Raw genomic sequence first — 18,779 nt, 5'->3', positions numbered from 1 at the left:
TTCGTAGTCAACTAGCTCATATGCCCCTTTCTACAACACTTTCTTTATAATATAAGGGTCTAGTCACATGGGCTCGAGTTTGCCTGCCCCCGGCTTGTCATTTGCTTGGTCGTATAGCAGGACTAGATCCCCCTCAACAAAGGAACGAGGATGGATGGTATGGTCGAAGTGAGTCTTGACTCTCTTCTTTTGAGCTTCGATGGCTAGAGAGGCTAGGCGACGGGTCTCGTCCAACCGTTCTAGATAAAGAAGCCGTTCTTCTACCGAAGTAGTGTTGGGAAGCAACTCGACGGCTATTTTCAACGAAGGAATTTCACATTCTATAGGAAGGGTAGCCTCCAGTCCGTAAACTAGTTGAAATGGAGTGAAACCGATGGCATCCTTCACAGAGGTTCGGTAGGCCCACAAGGCGGGAAACAACATCAGATGCCAATTAGACTTATGCATGTTAACAGTACGTTGAAGCATAGTAACCAAAATCTTGTTAACGGCTTCAACCTGGCCATTAGACTGAGGATAGTACGGGGTCAAACTATCATGCCGTAAGCCTAGTTGGTTTGTCAGTTCGGTCATCATGTGATTACGGAAATGCTTTCCGTGATCCGTGACGATGGCCTGCGGAACTCCGAACCGAGTAATAACATGATTGAACAAAAACTGCGCCGCTGTGTGACCGTCTTCAGTTAATGTGGGCATCGCCTCGGCCCATTTTGTAAAGTAATCGATGGCAACGATGATAAACCCATGCCCCCTGGCCGAGCGAGGCTTACAGGTCGTATAATCAATGCCCCATTTTGCAAAAGGGCCAACGGTGACTATAGGGTGCAGCGGAGCTGGTGGCGCACGCATCTTCCGCTGGTATATCTGGCGATGTTCATGCATGTTCGACTCCAACTCATGTATTCGCATGCCTAAACTTGTACTCTGTTCGGGTCGAGATGGAGCGCAAGACCCTGGATTTTGTTTGTTGGAATCCAGGTTGTGATTTGTGGCTCATTATGATCATTACATGACTCATTCACTAGATGGCTGCAACCATGCCTGAGTCTATTTATCGATCCTCACTGGATGGCTGTGCCCATACCTTGGATCTAGATTCTTGTGTGCTCTGTTATGGATGGCTGCGCCCATACCACATATATCATGTACTTGAGATATCAGTTGTACTTCTTTACGCAGGTTCTCCGGTGGCAGTGTTTTTAGTTACGCATGTTCTTGTAAAAGCATTTCACCCCTCTCTCTCTCTCGGGCCTCATGCTTTAGGGGGCATCTGTTACACAGTAATTTGTCATCGTTTGTCACCGTCCCTGTTACCCCTCTCCCGCACACTGGAGGACTCATTCCGGGACCTGTGAGAAGTGACATGACCTAAAACCACTTGCATTATATTCCTCTAAGTATGAGCTTCATATGCCCTGAAGACATCTCCTGCAGAATACCCATAAAAAGACCTCTTTTTGCATTGGCGCGGTTCCACAGTGTACTTCTCGTGCTAATGGGGGAAATCCTCTAAAGAGGGCGCACCATTGGCGCTCTGTCTCAGAGTCACACTCGTGCCAACCCAGTTGGGTAATGTTTTTAACAAACAAACTTCTGAAGGTTCTCCTTAACCCATTCACCAACTGAATCCATGTTGAGTTAGGATGGTTTGGCTTCGAATCTCCATAGAAGGGAAGTGGTTTGCCACCTTTCATGGAAGCTTCTAAGTGATAAAGCCAATCCCATGGAAATTGTGATTGATCTTATCTCCTTCCCCTCTATCTATAAAAGCTTGTTCTTTTGCCTTGAGCAAGCTAGTTCCAGCAGAGTGCTAGTGATAGTAAGAGTTCCAGGAGTCCAAGAGATTGAAGTTGCAAGAGCCTTCTTTGCATCCATAAGGCCAAATCTAAGTTAGGAGATTCTTGTCACCAAAGAGAGAGAGGCTTGTTTCCCATCCCAACAAGCTTTGCAAGACTTGTGTAGCTGATCACCCAGCCAAAGGAGGATTTGACGTCAGAACTATGGTTGTATTCTTCTTTGTTGTTTATCAATAATAGATGACTATCATTATGGTTCCACTCTCATTGTCTTTTGTAATGATTGATGTTGAGTTATATCTTTTCTGACTGATATATCATTGCATCTATTGGATTTTATGCTTGTATTTGTGTTGTTCTTTGCATGTGCAGGTGTCCAATCACGGATATCGTGGGGATCGTGACCGGCCGAAGCAAAGGAACGAGAGTGACGTCTCTTCTACGAATATTAGCGTTGGAATCCAAGTAGGTTCTCATCATCCACCTTTAATTTGCAATTAGGAACTTGCGTGATAGCATTGTTTGATTGTTGCTAGACCCGATCTGGGCTAGTAGGGATCGTCTTTTTCCGCAGAGGGGATTTGCCTCAACAACAGTTATAATTAATTATATTAAATTAATTAAATAATTGATCAATTTTGTTATCCTAATTATTCTAGATACTATAATTATTAAAGATAGAGAAACATAATAAATAAAGGAACAAGGTAAAATTAGAATAAAAAATAAAAATATGATCAATATTTGATATAGAGGGAAAGAAATGTGGATAAAGAAATAAAAATAAGGAAAAAAACAACGTATGTTATTGCAAAAATGTCGGGTGAACGAGGTTATAGCAGGGCTATTGTGGTGGTAAATCATTGTGCTAAAAGAGAAAGGTTTGTCTAGGTACTTTTTCCACTAAAACAATTTTAGCAGGATTTTTTGGACACTCGGAAATGGAGCGCGAAGTTCCATTATGCATGGATTTTGATTCTAATTTCTTTAGTCACCTAGGAGAAGCTAGAAAGTTTCCATCCCATCCCTGACCCTTCTTGACTGATATTAACAACAAAATTCTAGAACCTCTAGGCCTTGAAAGAACTAGAGTGGAAGAAGTGTAATACCATATTTTTTTTCTCTATGGGGAAATGCTACACAAAGCTATTAGGGAGACACCTTGGCTACATGAAGAAAGTGTAACAAAGTTTAAATTTGTGGAGTAGTTTAAAACTAACTTGCACTTCATTTTGATCTTGTCATGCAGGGACCCGAATCAATGTTGGCTAAGGACAAGCTACAGGTTGACAGTGCAGGATGTTTAGGACATAGTGGACTCATGGGAAGATGTTTAGAGAGTACAAATGGAGGACATGCCAGATGTTGAAAAAATATCAAACGGATAAGAGACGGATGGTACCCCCTCGGTTTAGTTGCAACAGGAGGCGTAATCCCTTGTTGTTCCAAAGCAGGAGCCATAGGAAGGAAAGAAGATATTTTTAAGGAGCATTGTAGGGAGCACATTGATAATATAAGCTATGAAAAAGGAGAAGGCTACCTGCTCATCTCCAGTCCAAACCATGTAGAAAGATGATGACTTTGAAAGCATTGCTGATCAGATGGAAGAGGTAGCGACAACGAAGTTAAACAAGATACAATAGATGATGAGTGAGTTAGGTTCCAAGCTATATGTCCAAGAATATTTGTCTTAAATTGGAGGATTACATGCTGCAAGGTTTCAACTCCATAGCGGCCAATGCACACCTAACACATCTTCATTTAAGCAGCCCAAGAAGATGATCTAGTTTCCTATTAAACTTGTGGAAGTATGGGAAGGGATTGTGCAACAGAGTATTCCTAACATGGCTCAAATTAATTTAGTACTATACTAGTCAAGCATTGAAGAATTGACTCAGTTGTAGCATAGAACTATCCATGAATTACAAGATAGACTAATGGTGACCTAAACAAAATTGGAACAAAAGCATAACACTGAGGAGAAGCTGTGCCAAGAACAAGAGAGGCTAGTAGAAGAAAAATTATAATTCCACACTACCTTAGCATAGGTGTACGACGAGCTTATAGAAGGATGAATTGATGACTTAGTTCCAACCAAGGAGGTAGCAGAAAAGGTCAAGGAAGCCATACAGAGCCTAAAAATGCAAGTGACAGAGGTAGAAGCCCATCAACAGTTGCAAACACCACCAAAGGAATGTAAGAATAGAGAATTTTCCTAACAAGTGAAAGAAAAGATGGTCAAGTATGAGAAGTGGTGTCAGGATATAATCGATCAAGGTGATCCTTTATTGAATACCTATTAGCAGGTCCAGCTGTGGCATGACCCACTAAATGAATATTGAATGTTGATGAACAGATTCATGAAATTGAGCAGGGTGTGGGTACAGTGAGTTTTGCTCACAAGTGGAAGGCAATTGATGAAAAGTCATGTATTAGGGAGATAATTGATAAAATATGCAAAGAAAAAAATCCATTGATTAATTTTCAGGATCAAGTGATTGTAGTTACCAATGAAGGTAGGGAATTATTGAAGAACATGTAGAGTGCAAGTAGTGAGAATGTTGGTGTGGTAACCCAGGATCCAACTACCGAAATAAAATACAAGGATAATAGTAAGAGGGAGGAATTTATGGTTAAGTTAGAGATGCAGGAATAAGAATTGAGAGCCTTATAGAAGGCTATGAAGGAGAAAATCTCCTCGTGGAAGGAGGACTGAGTGGCTCAGAATGGGCGAAAATTTTATGTTGGGGGCCTATTGGAGCCCTTTTTTTTTTTTGTAAAATTTTGATAAGCAAGGGATCGCACATGAGGATAGAAGAACACAGAAGGTGTAGATGGTTTGTAGTAGAGGGGTTGGAATAAGAGGAGAGGTGCGATGCAAGAAAATTCCACATAGGAAGGAGACATTGACATTTAAATAGAGGGGATGGGTACGAGGAAGAATAAGAAGTTATGATTTTGCAGTAATAGTGAAGTAGGCAAGGGATGTCATGGATAGGAGGAAGTTAGAAATATTTTGCAGGTAATGGATGGTTGGAAGAGTGGAGAAACCAAGCGGGACATATTTCAAAGGGTAGTTAAGCATGCATGGGCTAGCTCAGGGGAGGGATCAAGAAATATCTTGATGACTTTTGGGACATCTAGAACGATAGAGGAGAGAGTTGGGAAGATTGTAGGAACCTCCAGAAAGAGATAAAAGGAAAGGGTGGAGATGGATCACTGGTTAGAAGGTTGATGAGAAAAGCTCACTTAGTGAAGGATACAACAGGTCAATGACTGTTGAAGGTGGAAGACGATACTTTGTGTATGTCTTATGTCTTATGTTTATGTATGTCTTTCCATAGTATTAAGTATGAATGTTTAAGTATATAGTTGCAATGTATCCCTGATGTAAATCATATATATATATATATATATATATATATATATATATATATATATATATATATATATATATATATATATATATATATATATGGAAGTTTCTGAACTGTATGGGTGTTTCTCCCTTTTTACATGTTGTGTAGAGGTTAATGTATGGTGAGCCTAATCATATAATTGTTGCATTGTAGCACTTGGCGACCTTCTTTATATATATTGACATACCAAAATTAATGTTTTGGTTGCCCCTAACACTTTACTTAATGTTTGAATGCCTCTTGTTGTTTATGGTGTGTTGAGGTAGAATGTGTTTATTGTTTCGATATAACTAGATATACATGGAAATCATGAATGGTTATGCTATCTGAAGGTTTCATAATGAGTGCATATTTCCTTGTTTGTCTGCTGAGAATAGTTCCTAGTATGTTAATGTCATCAAAAATTTCAAAATATGTAAGTCTTCTTAGACCTCTGCACATTGTCATTTATGACTTGAACATTAATTGGTGACTCGAAGGGCTTGAAGGTCCTACACAATGCACAATTTTAGTGGAATGGTTCAATATCCATCAGGTGGGAGTCCAATGTCTTAAGTCTCATACAATCTTTTCAAACTATGGAAACATGGTTCTGAAAATCACCTAATGGCATCTCAGGTGAGACTTTAGCCACCCCATGGGTGTTGCAAAAAGGGTTGATGCTAAGATGGTTTTTATTGGCCACTGTGCAACAAATCTTGGGTCTGTAAAAATCTGGCGTGCCAAAAAAAAGTACAAAGGTATGTTGTCATTTAAGTGTTTTAATTTTGGAAGCATAAGACACCTTGTTGCAAAATTTATGTACAAATATAGTGCTAATAAGGAAGAGAAAATAAATTATTTCTCTAAGAAAAATATCAAGAAGAATTTCTCTAAAAAAAGAAGTTTATATTCTCATGAAGCTAGTGATAGTTTTTGACATAATGAAATAGAATATAACATGACTCTAACCTTGATTAAAATATTCTCATTTCTCTTGAAGATCAATTTCATAGTATATATAATAGGGAATCATAATATTGAGAGAAAAATGTTGACAAGATAGATGAATTGTTGAATGCTTTGAAAGAAATAGACAGGCTCAACAATATAAATAAAAATCAGAAAGAATAAATTCAAGCATACAAGGAGAAAGAGAATAATATTTATGAAGATATTACGTTTCTTAAAATTCCACTTAGAAGAAGCTAAACAAGTAGAGGAATTTCCAATGAAACAACTTCGAGAGAAAGAGAAGTATTGTGAGAAAGTGGAGTCAGAGGCTATAACACTAAGGAAAGATCTCGAGAAGAGTAAATCACAACTAACTATGAATATTTATTTTAAAAGGGATCTGAAACACTAGACAAAATAACTAGTAATCAATGGTATCCATCAATTAAGTCAGGTCTCAGATATAATGGAACACAAAATCAGGATAGTAGAGATTCAGAAGCCAAGACTTCAGCATATCCAGGTCTGAAAAACTATGTTAATTCTGTAAAGAGATTCAATGATCAACAAAACAAAGGCAAAAATAAAGATAATATTCATCAAAATAAAAATGATTCAACCCACACAAATCATAGACAAGCAAGGAGGAAACGAAGATACAAAAATTCATCCTTTCTACAACCAAGGGTGAAACTTTCGAAGCAGATTCTACATTCCTAGGTACTTATATTTCTTCTATGGTAATTATTTTGTTTTTCATAAATTTGGTCACAAGGATTTTCACTGCTTAGCATACAAAGTTATCAATACTAGAGAGGCAAGGGTCAAGTCTAATATAAGTTATTGACAAAGTCTAAGAAATCCTTCAATAATTGATTTTCCGCTCTTATGGTTGAAATTGAATGTTTTATCTGGAATAATTTTGGACACGAGGAAAGTGAATGCAGAAGGAGATTGTTATCTTCCTATTAGCATGAAATAAAGAAAAATCCTCCAAAAATATGGTGAAAGAGGACTCCATCTTCAAAAAAATGTTGGTCGGTTTATATGCTAGAAATCAAGAAAAACAGTGGCATGTTGACAATAGATGTTCAAAACACATGATAGGTGACATAAATAAATGTATTTCCTTTGATGAAGTCAGGAGAAAAAAACATTAATTTTTGTAATAATGCTCCAACAAGCATAAAAGGTAAAGGTACTATTGTTTTAAAAAGTAAATCTAAGGCATAAAATGTATTGTTTGTAAATGAAATAAAGATAATCTATTGAGTGTCAACCATATGTGTACCAAAGACATGAGGTAATCTCCATATCATAAGAGTGTGTGGTCATAGAGATGGATACAAGGGAAACCATAATCAAAGCAACTAGAATTGTGGATAATGAATACGTGCTAAAAGGCGACAATGAAAATTTCTATTTGAGAAAAATTGAAGTTTGATTGTGGCATAAGAGGCTAGGTCATCTTAGTTTCAATCAGCTAGTTAAAATAAGGAAGAAGGGGGATATTAGTGACATGCCAAAGATTATCCCACCTGAAAACAAAGTCTAGAAATCATGTCAGTTCAGTAAACAATCAAGGGTCCAAGTTAAGACAAAAAATATTATTTAGAAGGGCCTCTTTATTTGATCCATATAGACATATGTGGACCAATGAGGAAAACATACCCACGAATTGAGCACTATTTTGTGTTTTTAATTGATGACTACAAAAGAATGTATTAGTTTAATTTGTTGAAAATTAAAGATGAATCCTTTGAAAAACTCAAAATATTCAAAGCCCTAGTAGAAAACCAAATGGATATAAAGATTAAGTGCTTAAGGTTAGACAAAGGAGGTGAATTGAAATCATATGAGTTCTTTGATTTTTGTGAACAAAATGGAATCAAGAGACAATTTTCAATAGCCAAAACTCCTCAAAAAATGGATTTATTGAAAGAATGAACCAGATAATTTAGTAAATGGCATGTTCCATGCTTGATGAATCAGGAGTACCTAACACCTTTTGGGGGGAAGCAATGCAAACAATTGTTAATATTATATATAAATCCCATGTGAGGGTAAATATTGTGGAAACACCATACAAACTATCATATGGAAGACTTGCTTTAGTAAGGTATTTTAAAATATTTGGAAGCAAATGTTTTATCAAAATAAATGATGACAAAATCAACATATTTGAACCAATGGAAGATGAAGGTATCCTTCTCGTCTACTCTTCTAGAAGAAAGGGTTACAAGTGTTATAATAGAATACTTCACAAAATTGTTGAAATTATAGATGTAAAATTAAATGAAGGCTCGATTTGTATCAAAAGACAAATACCATATGATGAATTAGTAATGATGACTCTCTAGACAATGAGATCAAAGAAATTGAAGGGGGAGACAAGCATAAAGAATTAGAGGAACACAACAGAGAAAAGTTGGCCAAGAAAAGACTCCATCTAGTTATGTATAGAAATATAACCCTGTAAGTCAAATTCTTGGAAATAAAGAAGTCAATGTACAAACTAGAAGGAAGTTCACCGGCTTATATAGTCATGCAAATCTAGCTTTGTTGTCTGCAATTGAACCTCAAATTTTTCATCATGCAAGTCAAGATGAATGCTTTATTTAATCTATGCATGAAGAACTTAATCAAATAGAGAAAAATCAAACTTGGGATCAACTCAGCCTACACAATGAGGATGATCTTGGCCCAATAAAAGTAAGCCCAACCTACAAGGAACTTGATCCAAAAACAGAGAATAACTAAGCCCAATAAGGATGAAATTTTCCTAAAAATTTTGGACTCTAAGAAATTTGACCCTACACACAGTTCAACCTCTAAAATTAGGATAATTGTGACCCTCCTGAACAATTCAACCCCTATGAGAATGGTGAATTGGTCTCTTCAAAAATTAAGGACTTGATCCTCCTGATATGATAAATTCGGCCTTCCTTTGAAATAGGAAATTCATCCTCCAAAAAGATAAATTCAGCCTCCAAGATAATTGGCCTATGAATTCTGCCTCCAATTGAACTCGGCTCCTACAAGAAATGAACTCGGCCTTTAATTAATTCAGTCCTCCACAAAACAAATCAACTACCTAGAAATTCAACCCTCGTGTAACTGATCTTTCTTCTTATAGCACAAACTTCTAGTAACTCGATATTCCTGTAGCTACCAGAACTCATACTTCTTGTTGCTTAGTCTTCCTAAAAATTAACAATTTGGCCTCTACAACAAGAGTTATACCTCCAATAAATAATATTGATCTCCAATAGTGAACTCAAAATTCTAATTTTTTTTGCAATAAGACAACATTTCAAACTCCTATAAAAACTCCCCAACAACAGCAAAATTTAGACACAGATGGAAGATATAAGTGATCTTCTCATGGTCCAACTAGGGTATCACTCTAGGTTCACTGAAGCTAAAGAGGAAACTAGGGTGGCACTCTAATTCCATTGAAATAAGCTAAAAGATTTTTCTTGAAACCATTGAACCATACCCGCTTAATCCAGATCAATTCTCCACAAATGATAAGCCAAAATTGAATGTCTGAGAAATGATCTCCTCTCTCATTTTATATATTTACTGTAATTTTCTTCAATATTCTAGAAACACATTTTTTATTATTTTTCATTGATATGGTCACTAAGTGAATTATTATTGTTTCTCCAAGTGACCTTTTCCCCTTTTTATTTATTAATATTTTGACCCTTTCATTTAATTAAAGTAGAGTTAGGAAACATTCCTTTATCCCCTTAGGAATTTCCACTTTTCCTAGCCTAAATGAGATGAGTTGGGCTAGTAGGAAGATATAATCATGCTCAAGTAAGTGGGGACATAAAAGACCTTGTTGGGCTTCCAATTTGTCTTATGTTGCTGTTTGGTTAAATGATTAATTGTTGCGAATATTTGTTACCTTCCTCGTTTTAACATGATTAAAACATTATTAAATAAGGTTTGTATATTACAGGTATAAACATTAATTCGATCATGTCTTATACAACCTTTGAACCTGTGTTTACTTGCCTACACCATTGCACTTACCTGCCTGTTACCGGGAATAGTGTCTATGCAGAACTGCTAATCCCACTAAGGCTGGTAGCTAGCTTAGAAAAAAACAAAGTAAAACTACTTTCGTTTTCCTTTATGAAAGATAGACGAGAGAAGAATAAAAGAGACCAACCTCTGTCTTGCGCTTGGTTCTTTGTTCGATTCCTCTCTCTTCTGATAGTCCTTTGCTACTTGCTTTCTTGTATACCCAGCTTCACAGAGTACCTGTAGAATCAAAGCAGCATAACACTATACGAGAACATGGATCTATTATCATAAGCAATATAGAATCAAATGTATATTAACCACACAAATGCATAAAACATCAATCACACAAGTGTATGGAGGAAAACTAGAATAGTTTTATTGATAATCAAGAAAGAGCCAAGAGAATTACAACCAATTGTTCTGACCCAGCATCATCCTCTCAGCAAGTAAGCCCTTCTTCACCTCATGAAAAGCTTAGATCACCCAACACTATGATGTTGCCTCAAGAAACCAACAACAATTCCTTACAAGATGCAAAATTCCAGCCTCTGGATCTCTGGGATGAGGGATCCATATATATATGTCTGCAAGGGAGATGAGTCAGCTTGTGATTTGATTAGTGTCTTCCCTCTAATAGTTCTTGATTCCACTTGGAGATTGATGATCTCTTACTCATCCCTGGTCGAATTCAGATAGGCAAGTGTCACTGGAGAAGTTTCTGGAAGATTCCATGCTTCTCCACCTTGCGGATTGACCCTGCCATTTGTCCCTTCTCGCCCATTGCACCCCATAGAAGGGCTTTTTGAAATGCAATGCACCTACTGTGTGTATTTAGGTGGGATGCAATGCACTTTGCCTATGGAGCAGGTGAAATGGTCCAGTTTTGACCAGTTCTGAGTAGTTTTTTATGGAGAACTTCTGGGAGATGTTGTAATCAGTTGACCTTGTTCTTTTAGGGGTTGGAACAACACCTTTAGGGACTTAGGAGTCCTTGGTTTATGGAAATTTTATGCTTGGGGTTGCAGTGCCCAAAAATGTCTATAACAGTTGCCCCCTAAAGCATGAGGTCATTAATCTTTTGATGTTGGGTGAAATGCTTTATCATGAGGATCCGAAGTTCTTTCAAGCTGGAAGGAGACCTGTAATAAGATACAATACAATACATTATCTTCATAATTTTTTCATGATCTAGCTGAGGCGGGCATTCCCATGCTCAGCTTTATAAATTCATTTTTCATGTACATGAGACAGACAATCGTCTGAGTGTAGACTAATGATTCTGGTAGAGCCATCATCCCTTAGATTAGATGATTATCTATGCAGCAATGATGTACATTTGATATCTTTATTTTCCTGAATATATATCGCAGCCCGAATGGATGAAACTAGATCCGGGGTCTTCAATCTTGTTCAATCTTCACTCAAAGTACAAGTCGATCCATGTGAGAGATGTTCTGGAGTCAAACATGGAAAGACATCGCCTGATTACCAACCAATGATGTAAGTTGTTAACAGGCGCGAGAGGAATCACCGATAATGATAATGATCCTCAAGGTACTGCAGTACAATTCACGTGGTGTGAATAAGGGACTTGGTGTCGAACACCACGTAAAATCTTTCGGTCGAAGGCCATTGATGTAAACCTGTCGTCGGAAGTGAGAAACTTGCCATTGAGGCATGCAAGCTTCAAAGTACTGAAAGGGTTGTTCCTAGATCGCCTTCTTGGATAATGAGCTGATGTCGACAAGAAGCGATCCATCATAGGAGGGCCTTAATGAATCCCACATCAATGACACGGAACGGAGCAAATGATTTTAATGGAGGTGAAAACAATCTGGTGATATATGGTTTAGGGTGGCGGTCATGAAAGAATGGAGCGAAAATGTATTATTGTGGGTGAGACACAGGTGAATTCTCTGAATGACTTCTCTTGAACATATCGACGACACTGACATGATGGATTGGTAGCATTAACCCCAAATGTGGATGGTGTGATGGAACCATGGTGATATGACCAGTGAATGGAACAACCCAACCCGACTAGGATGCGGAGTGAAAGTGTCATGTTCAAGAGCGACTTGCTACCAACAAAGTTTCTTCAAGTTTTCTTCCCAATTTTTCCCCAGTCATTGCTGACCAGTACCTCTTTATTTTTTTCAAGCTTGAGGAGGATAACATATGCTTGTTCTATAATTTTCCCTTCGGGCAAACCCATTGCTATGTTTTAATGAGCCTAGTGATAGTGAAACTTGTTCTTGTCTGTTATGGACAAGTTTGTCACTATTAGGTTTTAATGAGTTTAACAACAAAGATAACTCGGTCCTTTTCAATTTTAGAGAGTCTAAAAAGGAATGTAAAGGAAACTCCAAATATCCTTTTTCGTCATCAAATCCCTTAAGTCCGAAAAAGTATAAAATAATACGAAAGGGATGAATTTTCGGTAATTTTAACGAGCCGAACAAGACAAGCGCTCGATCTTTTTGTGTAATAATCCCTCAGGTCCAAAAAGATTAAAATCTAAAGGAGGGATAGCACTTCCGGTCACTTTAACAAGCTGGAGAGGCCAATGGCTCGGCAATCTTTTCATATTCTACGAGTCAGTTGAAGAGAGCTTAAAGGAGACTCGTTTTTGAGGAAAAAGTGATAAATTCGGGTAGCAGCTATTTCCAGGTAAGGTTTGGAATTTTCCAATCACGGCAGTGTCACAAGGATGGCTAACAAGATCACTCTTCGCAGCTGTTCCTCAAAAGGGGTAAACAATCAAGTGGAGGTGAATGATCGGCCAATACAGAGTGGAGGTGATGATGAGAACACGACCAAGGCTTTAAAGGCTGAAGTACTACATTCACGATGGTTATTTACCGGAAATTAGTTCATTTTTTAATGAGCTTAAACGCAGGGGGAAACACTTGCTCATTGCTTATGTTTATTTTTTAACGAGCTTGAATTCCGCAATAAAATTGCTCGATCCAGTCGTATAATAAGGATGTCTCATCTAAGATGCCATTTTTGTGGAGCTTGCACCTTACAAAGCTTTGCTCCGGATCCTTTCTTTATGAAAGTTAGGAAACGACTAATCCTACAAGTTTAAAGGGTTAGAGGACCTACAAATTTAAAAAATAAATAGTCGCTCTTCGCTTGCACGCCAAAGGTTTGCATGCCCCCAGGTATAGAGAAAAATTTCCAGGTTACCAAGAAAGTTTCATCCGCGTAGCGGATAAAATTCTTTCTCGGCGATGCCTATCAGAATAGCCAAAGAGGAGTGGTGTCACCCGGCATAACCTTAACGAAGGTATCTTATTCCAGTCTATTCCCATTTTCCTGTAAGGACGGGTTCACCAGATTAGTCATATATCCCTCGCGGAAATCAACCCTATACCCAAGGTTCTTCTGCCGAAGCAGACCAGGATGCATGCCCCCTGGGTTTCAGTCATGTCCCCTAAATCACTCGCGCTCATCAGGTGGACGGACTGGGGATTGATGAGACATTCCTTGCATGAAAAGACCATTCAGGGATGGTATATGACTATTTGCCATGCGTGAACCGGGGAATGAAAGCTGGTCTACGAGCTTGACCACTCTTCCTTCGTGCGGAAAACACATTACTCTAAAGAGTGAGGAGACAATGGCTCCCATGGAATAAATATAGTCTCGTCCAAGGAGTAGATTATAATCCAGGGGTCCTTGGACTACCATTACGTTCATGTGAACGGTTTTCCCTCTTAATGTAATGGGCACATTGGGAAGGATCCCTAACGGTCAACTGGTTCCTTTGTCAAAGCCTGTTAGATTTCTCATTTCAGGCAAAAGCAATGGTGAACCAAGAACTTTCCAAGCAGTTGAGGAAAGGATACTCACAGAAGCCCCTTCATCTATGATGGTACTGGTCATAACCATTCTATATACTTGAGTGATGATTCAGAATGGTATACTAGCCAGTAAACAGGGTCTGCCTAGTAGATTCCAGTTAAAGGAAACGACCAGGTTGCTTGGAGGTGGGACCAAATAGACGGCCGAGTATCACTCTGACGAACTTCCTTCCTGCGGTAAAGGAACGGGTAAACTGCCCCCATGTTCATCAGAGTCTGTGTTTATGAAGAGAGTTTGGATGGTGTCATCTTTGTTCTCTTCGGTGACTGTATCATCTGAAGACGGAACCTCTGAAGGCAAGACTGGGTCAACTACCACCTTGACCTTTTGACTTTCGTCTGGTATGGATTCAGATGGTTTATCTTCAATGATAGACGCTTCGGCCGACCACAAGGGCGTGTCAACCGGATCTTCAACTAGTGACGGACTCGGCAAGAGTTTCTTATATCCAGGAGGGAGCTGTAACAGTGAAACCGGACGGTCGTCCAAAACTCTTTTAGCCTCATCTAAGAAGGGACAATGGTGAACGGCATGATCGCCTTCACACAGTCTACAAGGAAGTTTAATTTTTCCTTTTTGTCCAGGGGCTTCACTTTCACTAGTTGACGGTGTACTTTCAACATGATCACCAGAGGTTGACGACATCGGGTTGTGCAAATGAGGAGACCAGTCCCTTAGGATCCAAGGGATGCAAGGAAAATCTCTATGATAGTGGTCCCCTTTGCAAATGACACATGGCGATTTAGGCCTGGTCGGTGCAGTTTGTGGATTTTCGTTAGACGACGTTTGGTTGCCCCTTTTCGCCTTTGGCTCCTTCTTCTTCTCAGGAACTTGATTTTTGGCTTTACCAACTTCATCAAGTGAAGAGGAAGGAGGAGAGGAAGAATTGGACGAAGTAGAGGGTTGGGGGGTAACTCCGGTATCATTTAGTTACTGACTCGATTGTTCAAGAGTCGCGGTGTTCTGAACGACGGAGGTTGAGAAGAGCCATATGGGCAAACCAATTGTCAATCCTGGAAGTGACAATATGGCCATGTGGGGTGAACCAACATCTCCCAAAGAGGAGAAGGGACTAGGATTTCCTCCAAGAGGAATTCCTTGGTTGGTGGACTCCATTTTCCTCAACCCAAGACCAACATAGGAAAGGTGATAATTATTCCGTTTAAAATAAATTTTAGATGCTTTGACACAACTTGTTTTTTTAATTTTAAAGAGTCGAGAAAAAACAAAAGATGACTCTAGTCGCCTTCGATTTTTAATGAGCCTGAAGTGATAAGTGCTCAGATGGACCTTTTCCATTAAGGAGTCTGAAAAGGAACGAAAGGGACTACTCTAGAAATCTAGACAGAGGGATTACCAAACCAATCGCAAAACTGCAGAATACTTTTTATAGTATGGCAGTCAATCTTCCCAAATGATGTGTTCAGTGCATTGCGATCGATAGGGCGGTAGACACGGCTTCCTATGGATAAAAGATTAAGCCTATTGTGGTCTCCCAAAATATACTCGACGGTGCATGGGAGCACAAGTCCGTACTGGCACTTATCGTCTCAAAGTGGAGGAATCACCCAACCAACAGTGAAAACAATAGTTACCAGGCTTTACGACACCGGAATACGTCTCTAGCCTAGACTTCTAGATGTTGTGCGTTAGGTTCCAAAGCGTTGTTAGATTCGTTAAATTTATTTTATAGTTGAGCTTGCTTAAGAAATTTACCTTTCAGGTTCACCGCGTGATGTAAATGTACAATTCCTAAAATGCAATCTAAGATGATAAATAGTCGTTTTATCTTCTTTGTGCAATGAAAATCCTAGCTACTAAGGAAAGAGAGATGGCATTCTTTCAACAAAGAGCAAAGAGCACACACTATATGCACTGTCCTAAATCAAACCAACAAACAATCTAAATGCAAATGCACATGGATGTATTTGTTTTCAGCCTTCTTAATGTGTAAATGATAAAAAGAAAGCTAATGTGCAAATCTGAATTATTTTCAAAGTGACACTTACTAACAAGTTTCTTTTCAAAACAAAATGAGGACAATGACACCATTTTGCGATTTGGAATTGAAAACTTGCTTTCAACACTAGAAAAACTACTAATTCAGATCAAATACAATAGTAACAGGGTAATTGACTATCAAGAGCAATCAGACTCTCTTCTATGACTGAAAACGACACTTGCGACACTTTCAAATCATGAAACGATAGTACACTTACGTTACTTCTTTGTAAAGGAGAATTGAAAATGACTCAAAAAATACATCAAAACATTTACAGTTCTTTGCACAATGGAGGTAGAATAACAGCAAGGAAAGGGGTTTCAAACAGAGGTGTACTAACTATAGGTAGCAAAACTCTTGAATAGATCTAAAAAGAGCGAACACAGAAACCAAAATTTAGGAACAATTCCTAGTCTGATCAGCTCACCTGTAACACAGTGAAACTGAAATGCAATGCACCTACTACACTCGGGAAGTGCGCTGAATTTGAGATTCATAGAATAGATAGTGCGCTAGACCAGGGATGAGACTTTGATTGGGTTCCGGGTCACAGTTTGTAGCTCAGTTCAGGGATTTTGGCCAAGCAAGTGGTAATCAGTAAATCAATCACAGGGGTAGATCTAAGGAGGTTACTAGAGCCACCACAAGGGCAATTAGAGAGCTTGTAAATCAATTGTTTAAATCATAAACAAAACCCAGAGATTGACTGAAGCAGCGTTGATCTACTTTGCACTTGCATAACAAATGCAGTTCGAAGGCTAGCTAGCTTGACTTCAGGCTCTATCTGTAAGTTTATAGAGTAAACAAATGTAGATGAACAAACAATCTACTCACTCCCCAGTGGAGTCACCATTTTGTTTCCGGGAATAGTGTCTATGCAAAACTACTAATCCCACTAAGGTTGGTAGCTACCTTATAAACAAACAAAGTAAAACTACTTTCTTTTTCCTTTATGAAAGATAGATGAGAGAAGAATAAAAGAGACCAACCTCTGTCTTGCACTTGGTTCTTTGTTCGATTCCTCTCTCTTCTGATAGTCCTTTGCTACTTGCTTTCTTGTATACCCGGCTTCACAGAGTACCTGTAGAATCAAAGCAACATAACACTGTACGAGAACATGGATCTATTATCATAAGCAATATAGGATCAGATGTATAATAACCACACAAATGCATAAAACATCAATCACACAAGTGTATGGAGGAAAAATATAATAGTTTTATTGATAATCAAGAAAGAGCCAAGAGAATTACAACCAATTGTTCTGACCTAGCATCATCCTCTCTGCAAGTAAGCCCTTCTTCACCTCATGAAAAGCTTAGATCACCCAACACTATGATGTTGCCTCAAGAAACCAACAGCAATTCCTTACAAGATGCAAAATTCTAGCCTCTGGATCTCTGGGATGAGGGATCCATATATAGATGTCTGCAAGGGAGATGAGTCAACTTGTGATTTGATTAGTGTCTTCCCTCTGATAGTTCTTGATTCCACTTGGAGATTGATGATCTCTTACTCATCCTTGGTCGAATTCAGATAGGAAAGTGTCACTGGAGAAGTTTCTGGAAGATTCATGCTTCTCCACCTTGCGGATTGACCCTGCCATTTGTCCCTTCTCACCCATCGCACCCCATAGAAGGGCTTTGTGAAATGCAACGCACCTACTGTGTGTATTTAGGTGGGATGCAACGCACTTTGCCTATGGAGCAGGTGAAATGGTCCAGTTTTGACCAGTTCTGAGTAGTTTTTTATGGATAACTTCTGGGAGATGTTGTAATCAGTTGACCTTGTTCTTTTAGGGGTTGGAAAAACACCTTTAGGGACTTAGGAGCCCTTGGTTTATGGACATTTTATTCTTGGGGTTGCAGTGCCCAAAAATTTCTATAACACTGCCTACACCATGCAATGGATTCCTGCACTATTTCAATGCTTGCACTCTGAAGGATTCCTGGACTGCACTTACATTCTCTATGCCTGTACTCAAACCCTCCATTCATGGGGATCGAATTGCATGAGATGTTGACTTTTGTTTTGAGGGGGCATGGTGGTTCTGAAGGATACCAAAGGTTTAATCAATTTGGAAATGGTAGCAGGAGTGCTCGGCTTAGTGGTCCAAATCAGATGTCCAAAAACATGTAGAGGATTATATCACTAGACTATAGTGACTATATAGCTGAGATAAATACTCTGGACTCTCAGGATTCTTAAAACCAGGAAGTCCTTGTACTAGTAACGAGCGCGATGAATGGAAAAGATGGTCTAAAATAGAATTTCACATAGTGTTTCTTCCTCTCTCCTAAGAACACGAGATACTTTGTTTTAAACAATGTGTTCATGTACTTGGATGAGCCTCCATAGTCAGAGACAACTAACATATTTATTAATGGCATCCCGGAATAGACTTCCAAGGTTCCTGCTCCCGAGCCAGTTGCAGAGCCAACACCATCACCAAAACATGTAGTTGATCAACTAGTTGCTGAATTGGACAAAGAACCTCAGGTTGAAGAAGTATATGTGCAGTCAAACCATGGAGAAGGACCAGTGGTAGTAGAGGAAGCTCCAAATGTGCAGGTTCATGAAATTGTTCAAAATGAGTAGCAGCCAGTTGCTGAAGTTCCTATTTTAGCCTAAGAAGAACCACCTAAGAAATCCTATTCAAAGGTTTAGGCACCAGTTCAGGCACCATCTATACCAAGGACAATACCATTAAACATTGAATGA

The 18,779-nt window shown here is 38.7% G+C and overlaps 1 pseudogene; it reads left to right on the top strand.

The window, feature by feature from the left end:
- LOC149183411 (uncharacterized) overlaps positions 1-18,779 on the top strand; it is a 95,909-nt pseudogene extending 77,130 nt beyond the window's left edge.

The sequence above is a fragment of the Pinus tabuliformis genome, chromosome 3_2 (assembly GCF_031772625.1).
Source record: "Pinus tabuliformis cultivar Carrire ecotype Pingquan chromosome 3_2, CPIR1, whole genome shotgun sequence".
Taxonomy (NCBI): Eukaryota; Viridiplantae; Streptophyta; class Pinopsida; order Pinales; family Pinaceae; genus Pinus; species Pinus tabuliformis.
This window is presented reverse-complemented; position numbering and strand designations above follow the sequence as displayed.